The sequence below is a fragment of the Symphalangus syndactylus genome, chromosome 18, assembly GCF_028878055.3.
Source record: "Symphalangus syndactylus isolate Jambi chromosome 18, NHGRI_mSymSyn1-v2.1_pri, whole genome shotgun sequence".
In the NCBI taxonomy this organism is placed as follows: Eukaryota; Metazoa; Chordata; class Mammalia; order Primates; family Hylobatidae; genus Symphalangus; species Symphalangus syndactylus.
Window position 1 is genome coordinate 81993646 of NC_072440.2, and position 23457 is coordinate 82017102.

At 42.5% G+C, this 23457-nt stretch overlaps 1 long non-coding RNA gene across 1 annotated transcript in view; it reads left to right on the forward strand.

Annotated features, from left to right (window-relative positions):
• Positions 1–4433: 4433 nt before the first annotated feature.
• The window catches only part of LOC134733467 (uncharacterized), a 109362-nt gene continuing 90338 nt past the window's right edge, over positions 4434–23457 (forward strand). Inside the window, exons 1-2 of the long non-coding RNA XR_010116934.1 lie at positions 4434–4517; positions 19628–19709. This is a non-coding gene — a long non-coding RNA (uncharacterized lncRNA). The remainder of the gene's footprint in view (positions 4518–19627; positions 19710–23457) is intronic.

A 23457-nucleotide genomic window follows, 5' to 3' on the forward strand; every position in this document is an offset into this window, starting at 1 on the left:
TGAGACAGAGTTTCGCTCTGTCGCCCAGGCTGGAGTGCAGAGGCACGATCTCGGTTCACTGCAACCTCCACCTCCCGGGTTCAAGCAGTTCTCTTGCCTCAGCCTCCCAAGTAACTGGTACTACAGTTACATGTCACCACACCCGGCTAATTTTTGGTATTTTTAGAAGAGACAGGGTTTCACCATGTTAGCCAGGATGCTCTTGATCTGCTGACCTTGTGATCCACCCACCTTGGCCTCCCAAAGTGCCGGGATTACAGGCATGAGCCACAGTGCCCGGCCTCAAACTTTTTATTCTCTTGGCTCTGGCAGAATAGTACTCACCTGTGGAAGACAGAGTAATAATACACCCAAAGATGTGTATACCCTAATCTCCTATGAAGATGTTACCTTACATAGCAAAAGAGACTTTACAGGTGGAATTAAATTAAGGGTCTTGAGATGGGGAGATTATTGTATTTTACCACAATTTAAAAAATAAACTAGGTTTTCTAACATTTCTATATTATCCAGGTGGGGCCCTGTATAGTCACAAAGATTCTTATAAAAGAGGGTCAGAGTCAGAGAAAGGGACTAACAAGATGCTCAACATTGCTAGTTATTAGGGAAATGCAAATCAAAGCCACGATGAAATATCACCTCATAAGGAAGGCTATTGTAAAGGAAAACAGAAAATAACACTTTAAACATAAACATTTAAGACACCACCAAGTTATGTTGACTAGAGTGTGGAGAAATTGAGACCCTTGTGCACTATTGGTGGGAATGTGAAATGGTACATCTGCTATGAAAAACAGTATAGCAAAAAGTTAAAAATAGAATTTCCATATGATCCAGCAATATAACTTTTGGGTATATAGTCAAAAGGATTGAAAGCAAGGTCTTGAAAAGCTATTTGTACACCCATGTTTATCGCAGCATTATTCATAAGAGCCAAAAGGTAAAAGCAACCCAAATGTCCATTGACTGGTGGATGGATAAACAAAATGTGGTGTAGCCATACAATGGATATGATTCAGCCTTAAAAAGGAAGAAGGTTCTGATACATGTTATAACATGAATGAACCTTGAGAACATTATGCTAAGTGAAATAAGCCAGTCGCAAAAAAACAAATACTGTATGATTCCACTTATATGAGGTATATAAAGTAGTCAAATTCATAGAAACAGTAGAATGGTGTTTGCCAGGGGCTGGGTGAAATGAGTTATTGTTTAATGGGTATAGAGTTTCAGTTTTGTAAGACGGTAAAAGAAAAACTTCAGCTGAATTAAATTTAAAGGAGTTTAATTGAGCAACGAATGATTCGCAAATGGGGCAGCCCCCAGAATCACAACAGATTCAAAGAGACTTCAGCGCAGCCACGTGGTGGAAGAAGATTTATAGACTCAAAAAGGGAAATGACGTACAGAAATCAAAAGTGAGGAACAGAACAGCTGGATTGGTTACAGGTTGGTGTTTGCCTTATTTGAGCACAGTTTGAACACTCAGCAGTGTATTCATGGTTGAAGTGCGGCCTCTGGGATTGGCCAAGACTCAGCTATTGTTATAGGTGCATACTCCTAAGTTAGGTTTTCAGTCTTGTCTACCTATTAAACCAGGTGGCAGTTCGTCCACAGGGACTCAACTATAGAAGTACAGAGTCCTTCTCAGGACATACTTAGTTCACTCTAACAAAGATGAAAAAGTCCTGGAGATCTCTTGCACCACACGTGAATAGACTTAATGCGACTGAACCGTACACCTAGAAATGATTGAGATGGTACTTTTTTTTAGAGACAGGGTCTTGCTCTGTTGCCCAGGCTGGAGTGCAGTGGCATGATCAAGCTCACTGTATGTAACCTTGGACTCCTTGGCTCAAGTGATCCTCTTCCTTCAGCCTCCCAAGTAGCTGAAACTATAGGTATGCACCACCATGCCTGGTTAATTTTAATTTTTATTTTTTGTAAAATAATAAAACAGTGAGACAAGGTCTCACTAGGTTGCCTAGGCTGGTCTTGAACTCCTGGCCTTAAATGAATCTCCCACCTTGGGCTCTCAAAGCACTGGGATTACAGGCAGGAGCCACCGTGCTGGACAGAGGTGGTACATTTAATGTGTATTTTACCACACTTTAAAAAACTAGCTTTTCTAATGAAAAGGAAGTTAAGAGAGTCAGAGAAGGAGATGAGACCAAGGAAGCAGAGATTAGAGTGATATAGGGCCAGGGGTCAAGGAATGGAGGCAGCCACTAGAAGCTAAAATAGGCAAGGAAACAGTCTTTCCTAGAGCTTCCAGCAGGGACACAGCTTTGCCACTTTAGCCTCTTTTTTTAATTTTGTAAGATCCGTTTTAGACTTTTGACCTCCAGAACTATAAGATAATAAATTCATGTTGTTTTGGCTGGGCACGGTGGCTCACGCCTATAATCCCAGCACTTTGGGAGGCAGAGGCGGGTGGATCACTTGAGATCAGGAAATTGAGACCAGCCTGGCCAACATGGTGAAACCCCATCTCTACTAAAAATACAACAATTAGCCGGGTGTGGTGGTGCACACCTGTAGTCCTAGCTACTCGGGATGCTGAAGCAGGAGAATTGCTTGAACCTGGGAGGTGGAGGTTGCAGTGAGCCGAGACTGTGCCACTGCACTCCCACCTGGGTGGCAGAGCGAGACTCCATCTCAAAAAAAAAAAAAATTGTGTTGTTTTAAGCCACTGCATTTGTGGTAATTTGTTATGGCGGTGATAAGAAACTAATATATCACCTATTTTCCTAAAGTCATATTTTATATTTTCTTATTAATTACTTGGTGCTGCATGTAATTCATTTTAATTTTGTTAATACACCTAACTGTATTCTTTCTAATGTACCTTATTTCCAGAAACCCTACTCCAAGATAATGTGGTCAGGGAGCAGAGCCTTAGTTCACCACCCCGTAGCTCTTACCTGCATCAGGTCAAAACTACCAAGAGGATATTCTAATATTTCCCTTACATTATGTTGAAAACAAGAACTATAGTAAAACGCTCACAAACTTTTCTGACAGTAAACACTTGGCATTTCAAAATCTGAGCCTTTGGATAAGGAGTGATAAATGTCCCAAATTAGGTGGGGCCACTTAGCAGAATAAAATGGTGGCGAGAAACTCAAGCTTTGGAGTTAGTGAGCCCAAGGTCAGACCCCAGCACTGACAGACACACTGTCTGGCCATGGGGAGCGCTTTGCATAATTACCAAAAATTGTCATAACTTAGGTAATTGTGAGCATTAAATAATGCCACTGACTTTAAGTGCGTAGGCAATGTCCGTGGCACCTATTATGTGCTCAATAAAAGCTGCTGCTGTATTGGTTCTTATTGTGATTTCCATGATCTTGTTTATGAAGCTGAGTTCAAGGTGAGCAGCTTTTGCTGTTTTCTGTGTACCATCTACATGACAGAGTGTTAAGGTCACCTTACAGACTGCCAGGCCGATGCGTGATAGCTCTCTTTTGTGGTTCAACCCCGAATGGAGAAAATACTTGAAATATTGCCAAAAGTCTGACCTGATTTATGTCATGGAAATGAAAAACTAGTCATTCGACTTCTTTCCACACCTATCTGCACACAAAAGGTCAATAGAAAGGTCTCTGGGCTCTAAACGAGAATCCTGTCAATGAGATTACAGTAGTTTCCCCTGACCTTCAGTTTCACGTTCCAAGAATATTAAATGGAAAATTCCAGGAATAAACAATTTATAAGGTTTTTCTCCCACACATAACATAGATGTATGATTTGTAAGTTTTAAACTGCGTGCTGTTCTGAGTAGTGTGATCTAATCTGGCTCCGTCCCGCCCTGTCCTGCATGGGGCCTGAATCATCCTTTGTCCAAGCTGTACACACTACCTGCCCATTACTGTACAGGAAAACACATGGTGTATATAGGGTTCAGTACTATATCCATGGTTTCAGTATCCATGGTTCCAGGCATCCACTGGGGGCCTTGTAATGTACCCCCCATGAATGGGGGGGATTACTGTGCACACACTCCTAGTGACCACCATTACCAATGATAGTCACTTAGGAGGAAGCACTTTCAACATAGATATTTAAGACACCACCAAGTTGTTGGAAGAGAAAAACACACAAAAATTTTTTTAATGCCTAAAAACAAAAACAAAAAACCTGCCAAGCACCAAGCAGATTATATGAACTAATATATTATGATGTCTAAAAGATGTTATTAATTGGGAAATGCAAGCTATGTAGAATTCTGTACAAGGTCTGATCCAATTTTTGTAAAATAAGATCATATGTATTTATATATGTACAGACATCTGAAATATTCCCTTTCTACACTGTCCTGGTTTTCATAAATGTATTTTACAATGGATATGTTTAACATTAGCAATTAGAAAACTGGTAAAGATAAATGTTATTGCCACAAGCATTTTTAATTTCACTTTGTCCTTGGCTGTTACAGAGAATTGATACAAAAAATGATCATGTGAAGAATTTGCATCTTCTGCAGAACTACCAGTATCAGTCAGCACTAGGAGACTGTAAGTAGCAGAAATCCAGCTTGAAGGAGCTGAAACATAAGAAGGAAATTTATTGGCCCATATCGCTGAAGAACAGGAAGGGTGGTTGGATCTGGCCTTAGGAAACTTATAAGCAGCAAAGACTGGCTGGCTCTGTCTCTACTTCTCTTTCTCTTTGTAGGTTGACCCCTTGTACTCCATGTTTATGTCCTTGTGGCTTCCTGACTGGAAAGTCTTATTCCTGTAAGCTCAAGTCGAGAGAGTCCCAGAGAAGGATTCTGTTTGGCTTGGCTGGGTCAGGGACTAATTGCCAAGGTTAGGTGTATGGGGTCTTCTCATTGGAAGCCCCCATACCTCCCTAGTACCATAGGGCTGGAATTGGGGAAATGGCATTTCCCAAACGAAACATGGCTCTACTCTGGGCAGATAGAGCTGTATTATTATTATGCAGCTTGCAGGGAAAACTTGCAGCATCTGTTATAAAAGTTCCTCAGTTATTAACTTGCCCTTGAGCAAAGGCTCTGAGACAGGAACTGTCAGTGTGCTTGGGGAAGATGGGAAGACTGAGGAGCTCTGTTTAACAGAATAGTATCTGTATAGGACAGTAGCCACAGACAATGTTGAAAGCCCAGGCTAAGAACAGATAGTAGACAGGTCATAAGTGCCAGTTGAAGAAATTTAGCTAGACTAATTCATTTCTTTTAAAGTTTAATTACAAGTAATTTTTTTTTAACCCAAAGACGTTAAAGTCTTGAGAGCCTCAGTTTCAAGTTTTCCAAAACCTCGGTTTTCAGGATCAGAAGCTCGCTATTGGAAAATTGAATGCTGTATGCAATCTTTATTGAATGTCAATTTAATGAGCCTGTTAAAGATATATTGGTGACAAGACTGAGTGAATTAGGAGTTCTATCAAGATACCTTTACATCCTTACTGTAATTCTACATTTTAACTGGTACCATCTAAATAAGCTTTGATCTGAAAAGATTTTATCCTTTGGAGTTCATAGGAAGCTCTTTGTTTTGATGAAGGTTGCAATCATATCAGTAAGCTGAGAAGTGGCTCGTGGCTAGCATATTTTTTATCTCTGTGGGTGTGTTCCCTGGCTCCAGTGGACTTTGGAGAATGAGCAAATGGATGGTTTCTTGGGAAAAGAGAGAAAGAGATACAGAATTTCAAAGATACAAAGATAATAACCACAAGATGGATGGAATCACAGATCAGTGTTTGTTTATGTAATTCTAAATAGCCTTCTCCTTCTCCGGCGCCATGGCCGTTGTGTTCCGCTGTGTTCCTGGGAAGCCTCTTGTCACCTAGGAAAAGAGGTACCAGGAGAAGAGGGTTAACTGTGTCCACTGTAACAGCTCTGTTTCACTAGTACAGCTTAGGTCAGTTAGAATTCTGCAGAAAGACTTCAAGCAGGGGTGAGTTTTGTCTTTTGTGGACTGGCTGTCTGAATTTCAAGATGAACACACCACAAATAACAAGCAGTGGCTTTTGGCAATGCTACAGGGCAGTATAGTACCCTGGCAGCCTTGTTTCTTTTCTATTCTTTTTCTTACATTTTCTCAGAGCAGTGCTATATCATTGTGTTTATTTCCTAGAAAACATTGAGAAATATTAGGGTTTTCTTTTTTTTTTTGATCCAGTTTGAGTGACGTATCTTGAATATAGAATAGACATATGTGTAGTATTTTATGTGAACAAGCTGAAAAGGAAGACAAAGGGTAAGAAAGCTTAGGTAAAGGGAAGGAAATGGTTGGAAAACTTTTTACAATTTCTGAAGACGTGAGGACCTTTTTTATAAGCAAAAAAAAAAAGTATCAAGAAGTATTTAGTTAGCTCTGTTCTTCATGAAGTAATGCTTTATGCACCCAAATGAATCACAACAGCATCATAACAATAATGATAGTACTGGTATAGTATTTATCTTGTGCTACTCAGTATTCTAAGTATTTTTACCCGTATTAATTTATGTAATCCTCACAACAACTGTATGGAGTGGATCTATTATTAAACCCGTCTTAGATACATGTGAAAAATCTGAGCCATAGAAGGGTTGAATAATCTGTCTATAACTGAGTACCCCCATTTTTCTAAGAGAAAGGGACTTAGTTATTTTTTTAATTATTATTTTCTTCTTTTCTCTTTCCTCCTTTTCCCCTGTTCCCCACTTCCTACTTATCTTTTTAGAAATGCAGTTATCACCTTTACCTTCCCTTCACTAGCCACTCCCTGCACAGCAAGCTTGTCTAACTGTGTGCTTACTTAGAAGCTCCGGAGCCAGAACCCTCTCCCACTAGGAGATGGTCTCAGGAGACAACAGTCTGTTTACATTTACAACCTAAAAGTGTTGCCCACAACAGAACTCTCTCCTACCTGGACAGTATCTCAGACAATGGCCACTTTACAACCTAGCTCTGCCTGCGATACCACCAGCTTGACTTCTTGGTAGATAGAAGGCACCAATGCCAGTCACACAGAACCCCACCTGCTCACTTCCTCTCCTGCATGCTGCTCATCCCAAGTCCCCTGCTTTCTGCCCTAAATGTGAAGCAGTACCCTTAAAGGCAGGAGCCTGTACTTCTTCCCCTAAGCTTGCTTTGGAATAAAAAGTCGCTTTCTTTATAGCAGACCTTGCTCTTGTTCACTGGACTCTGCAAGCAGCAAGTGACTGAACCTGAGGTTTGGTTACATGTCCATGGCCCACAGTAAACAGGGGTGCCTAATATTAACACTCAAACAGGATGGCTCCAGAGCCCATCCTCTTGACTACTGTGCTATACTACTTGATTCACAATTTTTCCTTTCCTTTTTTTTTTTTTTTGAGACAGAGTCTCGCTCTGTTGCCCAGGCTAGAGTGCAGTGGCACAATCTTGGCTCACTACAAGCTCCGCCTCCTGGGTTCACGCCATTTTCCTGCCTCAGCCTCCCAAGTAGCTGGGACTACAGGTGCCTGCCACCACACTGGGCTAATTTTTTGTATTTTTAGTTGAGACGGGATTTCACCGTGTTAGCCAGGATGGTCTTGATCTCCTGACCTCGTGATCCGCCCCCCTCAGCCTCTCAAAGTGTTGGGATTACAGGCGTGAGCCACCACGCCCAGCCCAATTTTTCCTTTTCTACAGAACTTCATGTTCTAGAAGATACTTAACATACCCATGATCTCACATGGATATATAGACAGTAGGGGGACTTTTGCTGAATCTCAGAGACTGCAGATCTCACAGAGCAAGTACATGGAAAGGATGAGATACAAACTCAAATATTCTCAAATGGAGCCATACTCATTCTCCTAGTCCATGGTTATCTCCCTAAAGGGCAGTAAAACTCTAAGCCAGCAATTCCACTTCTTGGAACTTAGTGTGTGAAACATTTATACCAGGACAAAAATATATATAAAGGGAAAGTTCATTAAAGCCCTCTTTGTAATACCAAAAGAGCTGGTAATGATCTAAATGTCTATCAGTAAGTAAATAGTTCAATAATTATAATACAGATATACTATGATATCTTGTGTTGTGAGGTGTGTTTATATGTACTAACATAGAATGGTGTTTGTGTAATATTTTTAAAGTGAAAAGAGCAAGTTAAAAGGAGAATTAAAGCCATTATTTAAAAAATCTTGGTTATAGGCCAGACACGGTGGCTCACGCCTGTAATCCCAGCACTTTGGGAGGCTGAGGTGTGTGGATCACTTGAGCCCAGAAGTTCAAGACCAGCCTGAGAAACATGGTGAAACCCCATCTCTGCAAAAAATACAAAAATTAGCCGGGCGTGGTGGTGTGTACCTGTGGTCCCAGCTGCTGGGAAGGCTGAGGTGGGAGGAACGTTTGAGCCCAGAAGTTGAGCCGTGATCACGCCACTGCACTCCAGCCTGGGTGACACAGCAAGACCTTGTCTCAAAAATAAAATAGAATAAAATAAATTTAAAAAAATCTTGGTTATGTAAGCATGTTTTTATTCTTTCGATACTTATTATTAGAGCACTTACTATGTACCAAGCACTGCTTTAGAAATTTGGGGTACCATGCTAAGACCAAGTCCTTGCCCTTCATGGGTGGTGGACTGTAATGAGAGAGAAACTGAAAAAGTAAAAAATACTTGCAGATGATTGCAGGTGCCTTGAAGAAAACTAGGCAGTGGAGTTGGTGTAGGGTGGCTATTCGAGGTTGTGTAGGAAAGAATATTTGAGAAGCGGCAGTGTGTGCAGATGGTAGAAAAGAGCATCCCAGACAGAGGGGACAGGAAATCGGAGGTGCCTGAGTGGAAGGAGCTCACATGGCTTGGCAAGGCTCGCGGGGCATAGGCAATGAAAGGAAGGGGATTGAAAGTGCGGCAGATGCCAGATTTTGTAGGACCAAGGGGGTTGAGTTCTATTCCAAGTGTAATGGAAAGGCAGTGCAGTAGGCCAAAGCTCATTTTCATTTTGTGTTTTAAACAGTCCCTCTGGTTCTCCTGCAAGCATGGAGATCAGTCCAGAAGCGGATGCGTGATCTAGATAAGAGCAGATGGGGCTTACACCAGGGCTGTGGTGTAAGGGCATGGGGAGAAATGATGGCCTCTGGGGTATATAACATATTCCGGTAGACAGGACTTACTGATGCACTGGACATGGGATATGAGGGGAAGAAAGGGATCAGAGCTGACCCTTAGATTTTAGCCTGAGCAATGAAATGAATATTGGAGTCCTTTAGTGAGAGGGAAGCACAGGGGCCTCAAGGAATGGCTTTGGCAAGTGGGCATAGGGCAAAGAGAGTCAGGAGTCCTATTTTGGACTTGTTGAATTTGAGCTATGTGTTTGGAGTAGGAGGAGATGTTTCCTGGAGGTGGTCATTTATTCCTATGTATGTGTTACCTCTCTGGAGTTGACTGGAATGGGAGACAGTTCAAGTGAAACTTACCCTTTTCCTCCGTAAGCTTCAGGATCTTATAAAAATTATTTTTTACCATAAACATCTGTTTCTTTTATAATTTTTAAAGTTCAGAAGAAAAAATGTGTATAAGTGGAGATATATGGGTTTGTGTAAAACAGGAAGTTTTGGAAAGAAACATCATACTGTGAGCAATGAACACCCTTAAGCAGTTTATACAGTTATGTATTAATTGGCTTTTTATTTTATTAAAAAAATATATTTTTTGAGATGGAGTCTCACTCTGTTGTGCAGATTGGAGTGCAGTGGCGTGACCTCTGCTCACTGCAACCTCCACTCCCCCACCCTCCACCCTGCCCGCCCGGGTTCCAGGAATTCTCATGCCTCAGGCTGTGGAGTAGCTGAGACTACTGGCGTCAGCACCACGCCTGGCTAAGTTTTTGTATTTTTAGTAGAGACAGGGTTTCACCGTGTTCACCAGGCTGGTCTTGAACTCCTGACCTCAAGTGATCCTCCTACCTCAGCCTCCCAAAGTGCTGGGATTACAGGCATGAGCCACTGTGCCCAGCCAGATTGACTTTTTAAAAAGCCTGTAAAACCTTTGTAGTTTTTAAAAAGAAGTCAATGCAAGTAAAGGCAGATTATAATCTCTGCACCATCTCTGTTTCCAAGCAGGAACCCAAGGACACTGGTCTCCTTCCTGGACCCCCAGTTCTTAGTAGCCTTCCTCCCTTGTCCATTTTTTTTCCTCCCCTCCTGTGCCTGGTACGTCACCACACCCTGGGATTAATCACTGCACTGTCCATAAGAAAGATTCATTCCCATTTATTGGTTAATAGGGTCAAAGAAAATCCTTTCTCTTTGGAAGTAGAGACTACATCCTCAAATTTGAAATCTTAAGAAATTCCGTTTGTGGCAACATAGAACCTAAAGGACCTGGTGATTATGTAGCCCATCTCTCTCACTTTACAGAAGAGGAATCCACAGTTTTGCGAGGAGTGATTAATCGTTAGAATCCCAGGTGTGATGCTAGGGTGATAGTGAAGTCTAAAGGAGCGGGTTGCCCTTCATGACTTGTCAGATGCCCATCTCTCTCGCTCTGAGTTGGCTCAGGCCCCTCAAGAAGCAGATGCCAAGATGGGATTAGATGTGCCAGGGATGAAATGGAGGAAGCCTCTGGGAAGGATAGAGGGACGTGAACCTCAGTAGGCCAAAGAGCCAGCTGCCCGCAATGTAGATCTGACACCTGTGGAAGGAGAGAGGGAGGGAAGGAGGGCTGGGTAGGAAGAGCTTCAGACAATGAGGCAACCCCAAGAGAAGGCAGCCTGTGAGCAGAATCCTGCATCAGGCAGAAATGGCACCCACTGCATGCTCAGGCATGGGGTGGGAGCGCCAGGGACAGTGTGACTCTGTGGCAGGTCTGTGCAGGAAGCTGTGCCCCCTGCAGCCGGTTCTTTTGGAGGGAGGTCTGAGGCCAGCCACCACACTCCATCTCTACTTCCTGTACCCATCTTCTCCCTGCTGCATCCTCCACTGTGGGCCTGTTCCTATTATCCCCTTCCTACAGGTGCCTGATGCTGTGACCACGTTATACTCCTGGCCACTCTGCAGAGTTGCCCACTGTCCTGTGTTTGCACCCATTCTTTGCATGCCTCCTGGAGAACTTCTGTGCAGCTTTCAGGGCTTTCGTTTGTTCTCTCTTTTTTTAAAATAAATTTTTAAAAATTTGAGACGGGGGTCTCACTTTGTTGCCCAGGCCAGTCTCCAACTCCTAGGCTTAAGTGATCCTCCTGCCTCGGCCTCCCAAAGTGCTGAGATTCAAGGAGTGATCCACTGTGCCTGGCCTGGACTTTTGTTCTTGATATAACTAGTCAAATTTAGAATTTCACATTTTTTGTTTTTATATATAATGGTATTTTTCTCACTACTGAAACCATCCAATATATTCATGGCACTTGCCTTCAGGGCATGTTCAAAGCTGTGTGCTTGTTCTAAAAATGTTCAGCCGAATCAAATGAGATTTTATATCTCTGTGTACCCACCATCCATATATATGCCCATCCGTCCATCTGTCTCTATTTCGCTCTGTTTCTACCTTTCTGTTTCTTCAAGCCTACTGTTGTCTCAATGTCTTACCCTTGTATGTAGTGTTGGAACACAAACTCCTGTGTCTGGGGACACATTCTTTTCCACATTTTCACTATTGTCACAAATATGACTCTAGGAGAATTTTTAAAACCTAATGTCTGTGTTGAGAGTATGGGCAAACAGACAGAGTCTCATACTCTGTTGATGATGATATAAATTGGTGCAATATTTGTGGAGGGCAATGGGCAAAATCTATTACATTTTAAAATAGGCAAAAACTGTTTGGTCTCACATTTTCTACTTCTAGGAAATGAGACTAGAGATACATTAACACAAATAAATAGTTGTTTTCAGCAATATTTGTAATGTTGAAAGGAAAAAATATATATACTTCCACGATTATAAGAAATGATAAATCATGACACAGCCATTCAGTAGAATATTGTGTAGCCACCGATAGCAATAAAATACTGATATAGAAAAAATGCCCAAAATATATTGGATAAGAAAAGCATGTTGCAGGACTATGTTTAGTATAATTCCATTTTTGGTTTTAAAAATGTAAATTATATATAAAGGTAGATAGGTATTTTAGGTTATGCAAAAAATCAGAGTAGGCCGGGCACAGTGGCTCAACACCTGTAATCCCAGCACTTTGGGTGGCCAAAGCGGGCAGATTGCTAGAGCCCAAGAGTTCAAGACCAGCTTGGGCAACATGACAAAATCCCATCTGTACAAAAACAAAACAAAACAAAACAAAAATTAGCTGGGCACGGTGGCATGAGCCTGTAGTCCCAGCTACTTGGGAGGCTGAGGTGGGAGGATTGTTTGAGCTCTGGAGGTCAAGGGTACAATGAGCTGTAATCGTGACACTGCACTCTAGCCTGGGCCACAGAGCAAGACCCTGTCAAAAAATCCCCCCAAAAATAGAATCAGAGTAAAATATATCAAACCATTAATAGTATTTATCTAGAGGCAGTGTGTGTGTGGGTGGGGGGTATGGGAAGAGGGTGAAGGGAATGAGTAGGGTCTGGATATCTTACAAGAAACTTTTTATATTATAGACTTCTTTAATGCTTATTTTTCAACAAATATATATGTAATTTTTTTAAAAATTAAATTCATCTTGAAAAATTATGGGACAAAATCACAACCAGTTTATGAACATTGATATAGTCAAGATAGAAAACATTTTTCCACAACCACAAGGATGACTCATGTTGACATTTATAGCCACACCCACTTCCCTTTCACTGTATTCCAGCTTTAATTCGTGGTAACTACTGATCTGTTCTCCATTTCAAAAATGTTATGTAAGTGGAACCACACAGTATGTAACCTTTTAGGGATTAGCTTTTCTGTTCACTCAGCATAATTCTCCGGCTATTCCTCCAGGCTGTTCATGTGTCATCAGTTCATTCCTTTTTGTTTTCTCCTTCCTTCCTTGCTTCCCTCCCTCCCTCCCTCCCTCCCTCCTTCCTTCTTTCCTTCCTTCCTTCCTTCCTTCCTTTTTTTTTTTCTTTGAGAGGGTCTTGTTCTGTCGCCCAGGCTGGAGTGCAGTGGTGCCATCTCGATTCACTGCAACCTCTGCCTCCTGGGTTCAAACAATTCTCCTGTTTCAGCCTCCCAAGTAGCTGGGATTACAGGCGTGGGCCACCGAGTTCATTCCTTTCGAATGATGAATAGTATTTCATGGTATGGATGTACCACAGTACATGCAATCATTTGTCATTAATGGCCATCTGCGTTGTTTCCAGTTTTTGGCTCTTATGAATAAAACTGCTTTAAGTATTCATGTACGGGTTTTTTGTGAACATGTTTTGCTACCCCTGTGGGATGTATGCCCACATATGCAATTGCTGGGTCATATGGTAGCTGTGTGTTTAGTCTTCTAATCCACAAACCTGGTATGACTCTCCATTAATTTAGATCTTCTTTGCTTTCTTTCGTCAGTATTTTGTAGTTCCAGCATACTAGTCTTACGTTTTGTTAAATTTGCACCCCTTAAGCATTTTATTTTTTGAATGATTGTAAATAGTATTCTGTTTTTTTTTTTTTGAGATGGAGTCTCACTCTGTCACCCTGGCTGGAGTACAGTGGCATGATCTCAGGTCACTGCAACCTCTGCCTCCCGGGTTCAAGCAATTCTCCTGCCTCAGCCTCCCGAGTATCTGGGATTACAGGCACCCACTGCCACGGCTGGCTAATTTTTTGTATTTTTAGTAGAGATAGGGTTTCACTATGTTGGCCAGGCTGGTCTCGAACTCCTGACCTCAAGTGATCCACCTACCTCAGCCTTCCAAAATGCTGGGATTAGAGGCGTGAGCCACTGCACCTGGCCAGTATTCTATTTTTTAATTTCAGTTTTCACGTTTATTGCTAGTATGTAGATGTATTAACAATGATTATATTGATTTTTGAACACTGAACTAGCCTTGCATCCCTGGAATAAACCTCACATGTTCATGGCATGTCATTCTTTTTTTATATTGCTGAATTATTTTTGCTAATATTTTGGCAATGATATTTGCATCTATATTCATGAGGGATATTGGTCTGCAGTTTTCTGTTTTTGTACTGTTATTGTTTGGCTTTGGTATCAGGGTATACTAGCTTCATAAAATTCTTTGTTAAGTATTCCCTCATCTTCTATTTTCTAGAAAAGACTGAATAGAATTGGTGCTAATTCTTTAAACTTTTCATAGAATTCTCCAGTGAAGCCATCTGGGCCTGGAGATTTCTTTTTTGGGAGTTTTAAATTTTTACTTAGTAGTCATAGGGCTATTCAAATCACATATTCCATATTGGGTGAGTTGGGGTAGTTTGCATTTTTTGAAGGAGTGATCCTTTTCATTTCAGTTGTCAAATTTATGGATGTAAAATTGCTTATCATATTCTCTTATTATCATTTTGATATATGCATGGTCTGTAGTGATATTTCCTCTTTCACTCTTGATATTTGTATCTTTTCTTTTTTCTTTGCCAGTCTTGCTAGAGACTCCTCCATTTTACTGATCTTTTCAAATAACCAGCTTTCTCTTTTAGTGTTTTTTCCTGTTGTTTTTGTTTTCAGTTTACTGAATGCTGCTCTTATCTTTATTATGGGATTACTTCTACTTTTTTTGGTGTTTGTTTTTCTATCTTCTTTCTCAGTGTTCTTAGGTGTGTAGCTAGATTATTGATTTCAGGCTTTTTCTCTTTTCTATTAGAAGTATTTAGTGCTAAAAAATTTCTTTTCAGTGGTGTTCTAGTGGTGTCCCAGAAATTTTGGTATGTTTTATTTTAACTTTTGTTCAGTTCAGTGTATTTTTACAATTTCCCTTGAAACTTTCTCTTGGCCCAGGAGATATTTAAAAGTTTGTTGTTTAGTTTCCAAGTGTTTGGAGATTTTCTGTTTTTCTACTATTAATTTTTAGTTTGATCCCATTGTGATCAGAGAATGTATGATTTCAATTCTTTTAAATTTGTTGAGTTTTTATCTTTTAAATGACACAGAATATAGTTGTTGTTGATATGTTCCATTGGCACTTGAAAGGAGTGTGTATTCTGCTGTTGTTGGATGGAGTGCTCTCTAAATATCACTTAGACCTTAGGATTGATGGTGTTGAGTGCTGTATCTGTCCTGATTTTTCTGTCTTGTTTCTCTATATACTTTTGAGAGAGGTTTAAGTCTCCAGCCATAATTGTGGATTTGTCTGTTTTTCTTTTTAATTCTATTAGTTTTTGCTTCACATATTTTTGCTCTGTTTGGTGCATAAACAGTTAGGATTGCTATGTCTTCTTGGCTGGACTTACTGTTTTGTCATTGTGTAATGCTCCTTTCTGTCCCTGGTAACTTTTTTTGCTTTGAAGTCTACTTTATCTAATGGTAGTATAGCTACTCTTGTATTCTTTTGATTAATGTTTTCATGGTATATTGTTTTCCATGCTTTTACTTTTAAAATCTATATTGTTATATTTGAATTAAATGTCTAGTAGACAACATAGAATTGGATATATGTTTTAATCCCTCTGCCAATCTCTCTTAATTAGTATATTAAGACAGTTTGAATTTAGTGTAATTATTGCTACGTTAGGACTTAAATATGCTGTTTTTTCTCTCCATATTTGTTTTCTGTGATTTTTATTTTTTTCCCATTCCTGTAGGTTACTTGAAAAAGTTTAAAAATAATTTGTTTCCTCTATAGTACTTTCAGTTTTTTTTGTTTGTTTGTTTTGTTTTAAGACAAGAGTCTCACTATGTTGTCTAAATAAAGTCTCAAACTCCTGGGCTCAAGCAGTCCTGCCACCTCAGCCCTTTAAGTAGCTGGGTATTACAAGTGCATGCCACTTGTAATAGAGTCCCTTTTGAACTCTATGGCCTCTTTTGTGAAATCTGTTGTCATTCAGATTGTTTCCCCCTTACAAGTAAGATGTCCTTTTTTATTAGAATTTTCTTTTTTTTGTCTTTAGTTTTCAAAAGTTTGACTGTGACATGACTTAGTATAGATTTCTTTGGGTTGATGTTGTTTGGAGTTTTCTCACCTTCTTGAATCTGTAGATTTGCATCTTTTGCCAATTTGAGGAAGTTTTCAGTTATTATATCTTGGAGGACTTTTTCAGCCTGGCACTTATTTTCCTCTTTTTCCAGGATTCTGATGACACTAGTGTTAGATTTTTTTGTTTTAGTCCCACAGATCCCTAAAGCTCTGTTTTTTTTTTTTCAGTTTGTATTATTTTCTGCTCAGATCGAGTAATTTCTGTCTTCAAGTTCACTGATTTTTTACATTGACTTCTGCTGTAAGCTCATCCATTAAGTTTTATAAAAATTTCAGTTATTGTGATTCCCAGTTCTAAAATTTTCATTGTTTCCTCTTTATGTCTTCTGTGTCTTTACTGTGTGTTTTTGTTTGTTTCAAGCATGTTTGTAATTGCGCATTGAAGGATTTTTATGATGGCTGCTTTAAAAATTTTGTCAGTAACATCTTTGTTATCTTGGTGTTGGCATCTTTTTTTTTTTTTTTTGAGACAGGGTCTCACTCTGTCAGCCAGGCTGGAGCACAGTGGCATGATCATGGCTCACTGCAGCCTCAACCTCCCAAGCTCAAGTGATCCTCCCACCTCAGTCTCCCCAGTAGCTGGGACCGCAGGCACACATTACTATACCCAGCTAATTTATTTTAATTTTTTTATAGAGATGGGGCCTCTACAAAATTGCCTATGCTACCCAGGCTAGTCTTGAATTCCTGAGCTCCAGTGATCCTCCCATCTTGGCCTCCCAAAGTGCTAGAATTGCAGGGGTGAGCCACAGCACCCAGTGGTGGTGGCATCTATTGATTGTCTTTTTCATTCAGTTTTAGATCTTCCTGGCTCTTGGTATGATGAATATTTTCCTATTGGAATTTGTATATTTTGAGTTTTACGTTATAGGATTTTTAATCTTGTTCAAACCTTCTATTTTAGCTGGCTGTAGCAGGTGTCGAATAAAATCTAGTGTGAGCTCAGTAGGGGAAAGGGAAAGTGCTGCCCATTTTGCCAGGAGTGAGCATAGAAGTCCAGATTCTCTATTTTGCCTCCATTGGCACTTGTGAGGCAGTGCTCCTCGGTACTGCTGGGTGGGTGTTCTTGATTCCCTCTAGGCTTACACACCATTGCTGGAAGGGACAGGAGTGCCACTGCTCCCCACATGGCTTCACTGACACCATGGGAGGAGGTGGCTTCATTTTACTAGGCAGTGGTATAGGTCTTAACTCTCCACCAGGCCTCCTCCAAAGCCCCTAGCCCCTCTCTAGTGGGGACAGAGAGGGGTGTCTCCTTACTGCAGGATGGGGGTGGAAGTTGAGGCTCCCCACATGGTCTCCACTGCCACCACATGGCTGGATGGTGGGAGGTAGGAGGGGTCTCTGCCACCTGGTAGAGATGAAATCTCTGGCTCCACACTTGGCCTTCTCTGACACCACCCTGGCAGGGGGCTTGGGGCACCTTGATACATCCTGGTGAGGGTGGAGGTTGAGGCTCCCCACTGGCCTTTGCTGGTGAGGGTGGGTATGGGGCCACTGTTACTGTTGTTGTTTCCTGTAGCATTTGGTTGGAGTTGAGTGGCTGCTGTCTAAAGATTTTCTCTTTTGCTAGGCTGCCCTTTTCCTGGTCCTTTGCTAAAGAAAGCAGACTTTTGTTGGGAATGTTTTTGTGTGCGCCTTTTGCCATTTCTGAGTTGCCAGCTCCTTTAGCTCCAAGACAACCAGAAAACTCCAGGGACTCACTACTGCATCATTCCTTGTGGCCCAAGGCCCCTAGCCTGTCTGCCTCCTTCTCCCCATCTTCAGATTCTCTTCTGTTTGTTTTATATATAATGTCCAGGGTTTTTACTTGTATTTAGAGGGACAAACAGGGATAAGTATGCCTACTCCATCTTCCTGGAAGCAGAAGTCCTTGGGTAACATTGAAAAAAGGGCAAACTGTAAGAGTAGAACCTAATGTCAGCTCCGCCCTCTGTTTACTCAAGAAGCCCTGCAGGACCCACAGCAGGGATTGCACCAGGAGATGTGAGGAGGGGGAGCAGGTGGGCCTCCTGTCACAAGCTGGGTTTTTCTGGAAGCAGACTCAGAGATGGAGTTAGCATGTAGGAGCTCCAGTAGGGAGTGCTTTTGGGATCAAAGCCTATGGAAGGGAATGGAAGGGGAAAGGAGAGGAAGGGGAAGGGGAGAAGAAGGAAGGGGAAGGAGAATTGTATAGAGAGAGATGCCAAGGCTCCATGGAAGCCACCGCTAACCTACCAGGGCAAGCTGAAGGTGGGATGAGCTTTCATAGCTGTCCTGACTTGGGAACAGAAGGTCAGGCCTTTGTACACCTGTATTGCCAGTCACAGGGTGGGTGTTACCCTGAAAAGGGATGTGACCCTTGGCAAGACAGCCTTCTTTACTGAGGTCATCCCCAGGGGTGGTGACAGCGGAGGCTGGCCTTGCAGCAGCCAGGGTCCTTCATTCTGAAGGGTGCTGTGGGTGACCTGCCACGGACCTGCCACACTTACCTTTCTTCAGCTAGTGACAGAAAGCTCTGATCACAATGCTTCTCTGTGGCCAGACCTGGGGACTGATGGTTCTCTGTTGATCATCTATGTCCTTGATGCTGTTCTTGAGGAAGGGGTAAGCCCTGGACATGGAATGCTTTCCCTGGTTATACAGGCTGGATCCCAGCAATGAGTGCAGAGTTCTTACTCTGTTCCCTTCCATCGTGTCTGGCTCTAGCCAACTTGGCTTCAGTTTAATCTCCTCTTTTTTCAAGACTAAGCTGCCACCTTTAAAGACATTATTGTTAACAGTACTAATAATATGACTATAATTGATTGAGCATTACTATGTTTTAATCGATTTACATATTTTATTTTATTGAGTGCTCATAAACACTCTATGTGGTAGGAATTATTATTGCTTATTTTGCATATGAGAAAACGGAGGCTCAGAGAGGTTAAATCACTTGCCCAAAGCCTACAAGTTACTAAGAAGCAGGGTCAGAACCAAACTGTTGTGCTTTTCCCACCATCCAGTGCCATCTGTATCCTGTTCAGCAGGGTCTCAGCTGGCTTAACAGAGCCATTATCATGTAGCAATACAGAAGGTTCACTTTGTCCTCTGTACAAAATGAGACTGTCACATGCAATTTCGGTTTTAAAAAGAATTTGGAAGAAAATATTTCAAAATATTTACTTTGGTTACCTCTAGACTGGTTTGGTTACAGATGATTTTGAAAAAACTTTAGCATTTTCTAACAGTTTTACAAGAACATGTATTACATATATAAATAGGAAAAAAACCTTTTAAAAAAGAAAGTAAACAGTGAGACAACAAAATTTGTTCAGAAATGAAGCCAGCTGTCAGTGGGCATGGTGGGAAAGAAAAGCAACAGAGCCTGAGAATAGTCACGATTTGTGGACTCTGCCCTCATTTGTTAAAATGATTCCATTTATATCCTAGATGTCTCTGAAATGCAGATTCTAAATCTGTCTTTTCTAAGTCAGAGTCTATTTTGGAAAGACTAGGGAAAGTGCTTATATAAATATTGTAGTAATTTCCTCATAAAGTTATAATCATACATCTATTTGCACCTTACAGTTTACAAAGCATTGAACGTATACTCTCTAGTTTGAGCCTCCCAACAATAATGTGTAAGGCGTTGCTTTCTTCTTTCTACAGGTATAAATTCAGCCTGAGATTCCAGAATATTCTGTGTATTGACCACTACAGCAAGAAGAAAAAGTCCATGTAGGACTGAAATGTAAGTCTTAACGATTGCTCAACCTGGTCTCTCTACCATAACACCTTTGAATTGAGTTATCTTACAAATAATAATTTCCATGTCTACTTGAAGTGGATTTGTTTATAGGGCATTGCTTTCATTAATTCATTCTGCAGCTGCTGAGTGCCAGGGTAAGCCAGGCTTTCTCCCTTGCCTAGGGATGCAGCAGTGAACAAAGTGGACACGATCCCCCTCCCTTGAGTTTTATAGTCTGCAAGCCAGGAGTTGGGGGTAGGATAGGAAACTAGAGGAGCAGGATCATTTCCGATGGGGGTTGAGAATGATGAAGATGAAAAGCATAATGCTGGGGGAGAGAGAGACTTGTTGGTGTGTGGGTGTGGGGCCACTTCAGGTAGAGTCTTCGGGGGCCTTTCTGAAGAGCTGGCATTGACGCAGTACCTGAAGGAGGAAGCCAGTAACCATTGAGGGGTTAGAGCCTTTGGGTAAGAGGGAACCATAAGAGAAGACATCCCGAGGCTGTGGGAATGGACTTGGCTTATTTGAGAAAGCAAAGGAAGGTTTGCATGACTAGAGTGGGGGCCCTTGGAGAGTAGTGGACCCTGGCTAGGAATGTGGCCTGTGACTTACTTCCCACAGTAAGTAAGAAGTCCTCTTCTCCAGGGGCCTTTGTGTGAGCCATGGCCAGTGTGGTCTGGTGGATTCCAGCACTAGCCCTAGCACTCACTCCATCCCAATCTTAGGAAAACGCGTCCCTGCATTCCCAGCCTCAATTTCCCTACCAAGAAGTGCAGGGTTGTCACTGTCCTCTTCCTACTGAATTCATTTTTTCCCTTCCTCACAAGACGACAACCTCTGTGAAGACTGTAATGAGGTCACTCCTTTCTAACTTCTCCACACTCCCAACCCATCCATACACCTACACTTGGAAACATCCAGGCCATTTTTGTTCAATCACGGCAGATCAACTGATATACAAGCTAGGGATTTAAGAAATACACAGGGGTTGGAATAAACTGGATTTATTGGCCAATTGTAAAAACTGGTACTAATATTTAATAGCTATAGAAAGAAAAATAGAGTCCTGCGCAGGCACTGTAGCCAGCTGCTAGCTCCCAGCCACCCCCACCATCCGGGCCTGGGGACAGAGCCCACTCTCCAGTCCTTTCCTGCCCCCCAGGGATGACTTGCTGGGAGGATGATGCTATCTTGCCTGGGATTTACTCATCTGAACAGCCCATATTTCACACCTGTGGCTCCCCACTAACCACACCTCCTCTGAAGAATTAGTGAAAGGAAGGAGTCTTGCAGGAGGGGTAGGTGATGTTTGCTTGGCTTCATGCCCAGGGATAAAAGAGCGAGCTTTCCAAAATTCCAGTCTGATCTGTACTCCCCTGCTTCATGCTGGGCTGGGCTCCCCATCACCCTCAGAAAGAAGTCCCCTGTCCTGGCTGGGCGCTATTGCTCACGCATGTAATCCCAGCACTTTGGGAGGCCGAGGCAGGCGGATCATGAGGTCAGGAGATCAAGACCATCCTGGCCAACATGGTGAAACCCCGGCTCTACTAAAAATACAAAAATTAGCTGGACGTGGTGGTAGGTGCCTGTAATCCTAGCTACTCAGGAGGCTGAGGCAGGAGAATCACTTGAACTGGGGAGTCAGAGGTTGCGGTGAGCCAGGATCATGCCACCGCACTCCAGCATGGCGACAGACTCCGTCTCAAAAAAAAAAAAGAAGTCCCCTGTCCTTACACTTTCAAGTCCTGCAAATTCTAGCACCCCCTGCCTTCCTCGAGTGCACCCACTCCCTGTTCTGTTTCTCTGGCTCTGTCTTCTGGCCTTTCTTAGTCCCTGGCATTGGCCATTCTTGCCTCTTCCCTATGGTTGAGAATTCTCCGTGCCTTTCCCCTTGCCTCAGTCTTTGGCAGGTGAGCTCATTCCCACTTTCATCCCTCATGTGTCGTTTAAATATGGCTGCCTTTTGGACTTCCCGGGAGAGAAGTTTTCTGTTCCCTGTTCCTTCAGCCCCCCAAGCCCCATCTTTGGCATCTTGTCATAATTTGCCTTTAATGGCTGGCTTCCCTGTTGGCTATAAGACCCTGAGGACAGTGGCTGCATTTGTCCTGTTCCCAGGTGGTTTTTTTTGGGTGAAGGGCGACAGGATGTCACTGTGTCACCCAGGCTGGAGTGCAGTGGTGCAATCATGGCTCACTGCATCCTGGACCTCTTGGGCTCAAGCAATCCTCCTACCTCAGCCTCCCCAGTAGCTGGTACCACAGATTTGTACCACCACACCCAGCTAATTTTAAAAAGTTTTGTAGAGATGGGGTTTTGCCACGTTGCCCAGGCTGGTCTCAAACTCTTGGACTCAAGCAATCCTCCTGCCTTGGCCTCTCAAAGTGCTGGGATTACAGATGTGAGCCACTGAGCCTGGCCTCAGTGGCTTCTTCCTGCCTCACACAATGTCTGGCATAGGAGCCGTAAAACTTGGTTGCATGGATGAATAAGTGAACCAGGAAGGCCTTTGAAGCTTTTCCACACTGCTTAGATTTCAGGGTGAAATTTGGGGGATCTCTTGAACTTCAGTTTCTTAGACTCCAGCAAAGAACAGGACCTGTAACTTGGAAGTGAAGGTGAGAGAGCCACAATGACAGGAGCATTTTCAAGCTCTGACCCGCTAGCCTAGAGCCTAGAGCCAGGCCCTGCTCTAGGCTCTTTGCATGAATTATCTGGTGAATCTCACAATTGCTGTTTTAATCTCCATTCTTCAGCCAGTCCTGGGAGTAAGGGGAAGGGTGTGTGAGTACCAGGTCAGAAGAAAAGCAAGAAGTAGGTGGTAGAAACTCTAAGCAGAAAGAGAAGAAGGCTCAATTTGGGGGATCTGCTGGAAGAAACAGAAGAGGCCCCAGGACTCTGGCTTCAGGGCCAGGGACTGTGTCTGGGTTGCTTGGTCAAAGACAGACAGGCTTCACCCAGAGCTGGCCAAATGCTGGACACTGGGCTAAGAGGGCTTTATATGCCTGCTTCAACGAACTGCACAACAGCCCACCAAAGAAAGGGAGTTTCAGAACAGTTAAGTCGCTTGCTCAGTGTCATACAGCCAGTGGCAGAGGTGCAACTGCAAAGCCCCCTTGCTCACTGGGGCATTCCCAGCTGGTCAGTGAAACAGCAAGCTCTGGTTTGCTTCCTGAGTATAGCCCAGATGAGTTTGTTTGAGGCACTGACACCATCTTAGAGATTTATACAAATACCACACTGCTCAAAGCAGCAAGGGCACGCCTGTAAGAGCAGATGCAGAACCTGCCTTCATAACAGGAGAGCAATTGTAACTGAGGTTCCTCGGTCTGGAGGCCGTCAGAGAATCCCCTGAGCCCAGCCCAGCCTCTTGATCAGGGCATTTTGGGCTAATGCCCCAAGTCATTTCTCTGCTGTCTGACTGAGCCTCCTCCCTCTGATAACCGTAAAGTGCCATCTCTTCTATAAAAACAAAAGTTTTCTTCTAAAGCTGTCTTCCACCGCCAACCAGAAGCCCAAGGCCTCTTATTTCTTACAAGTTTCTGCTCCCAGAGCCATTTTATTTCTCCTTATTGGGTGATCAACTTTTCCCTCTTTGCCTGGGACTTTTCTGCTTTTAGGACTGGAAGTCCTTGGTCGTAGGCAGCTCCCTCAGTCCCAGGTAAAAACCAGAATGGTTGGTCACTGCTCTACACTGGGAGAGGGTAGAGAAATGTTTTTTAATTCTCATCCATACATCAGTTTCTTTAGCTGC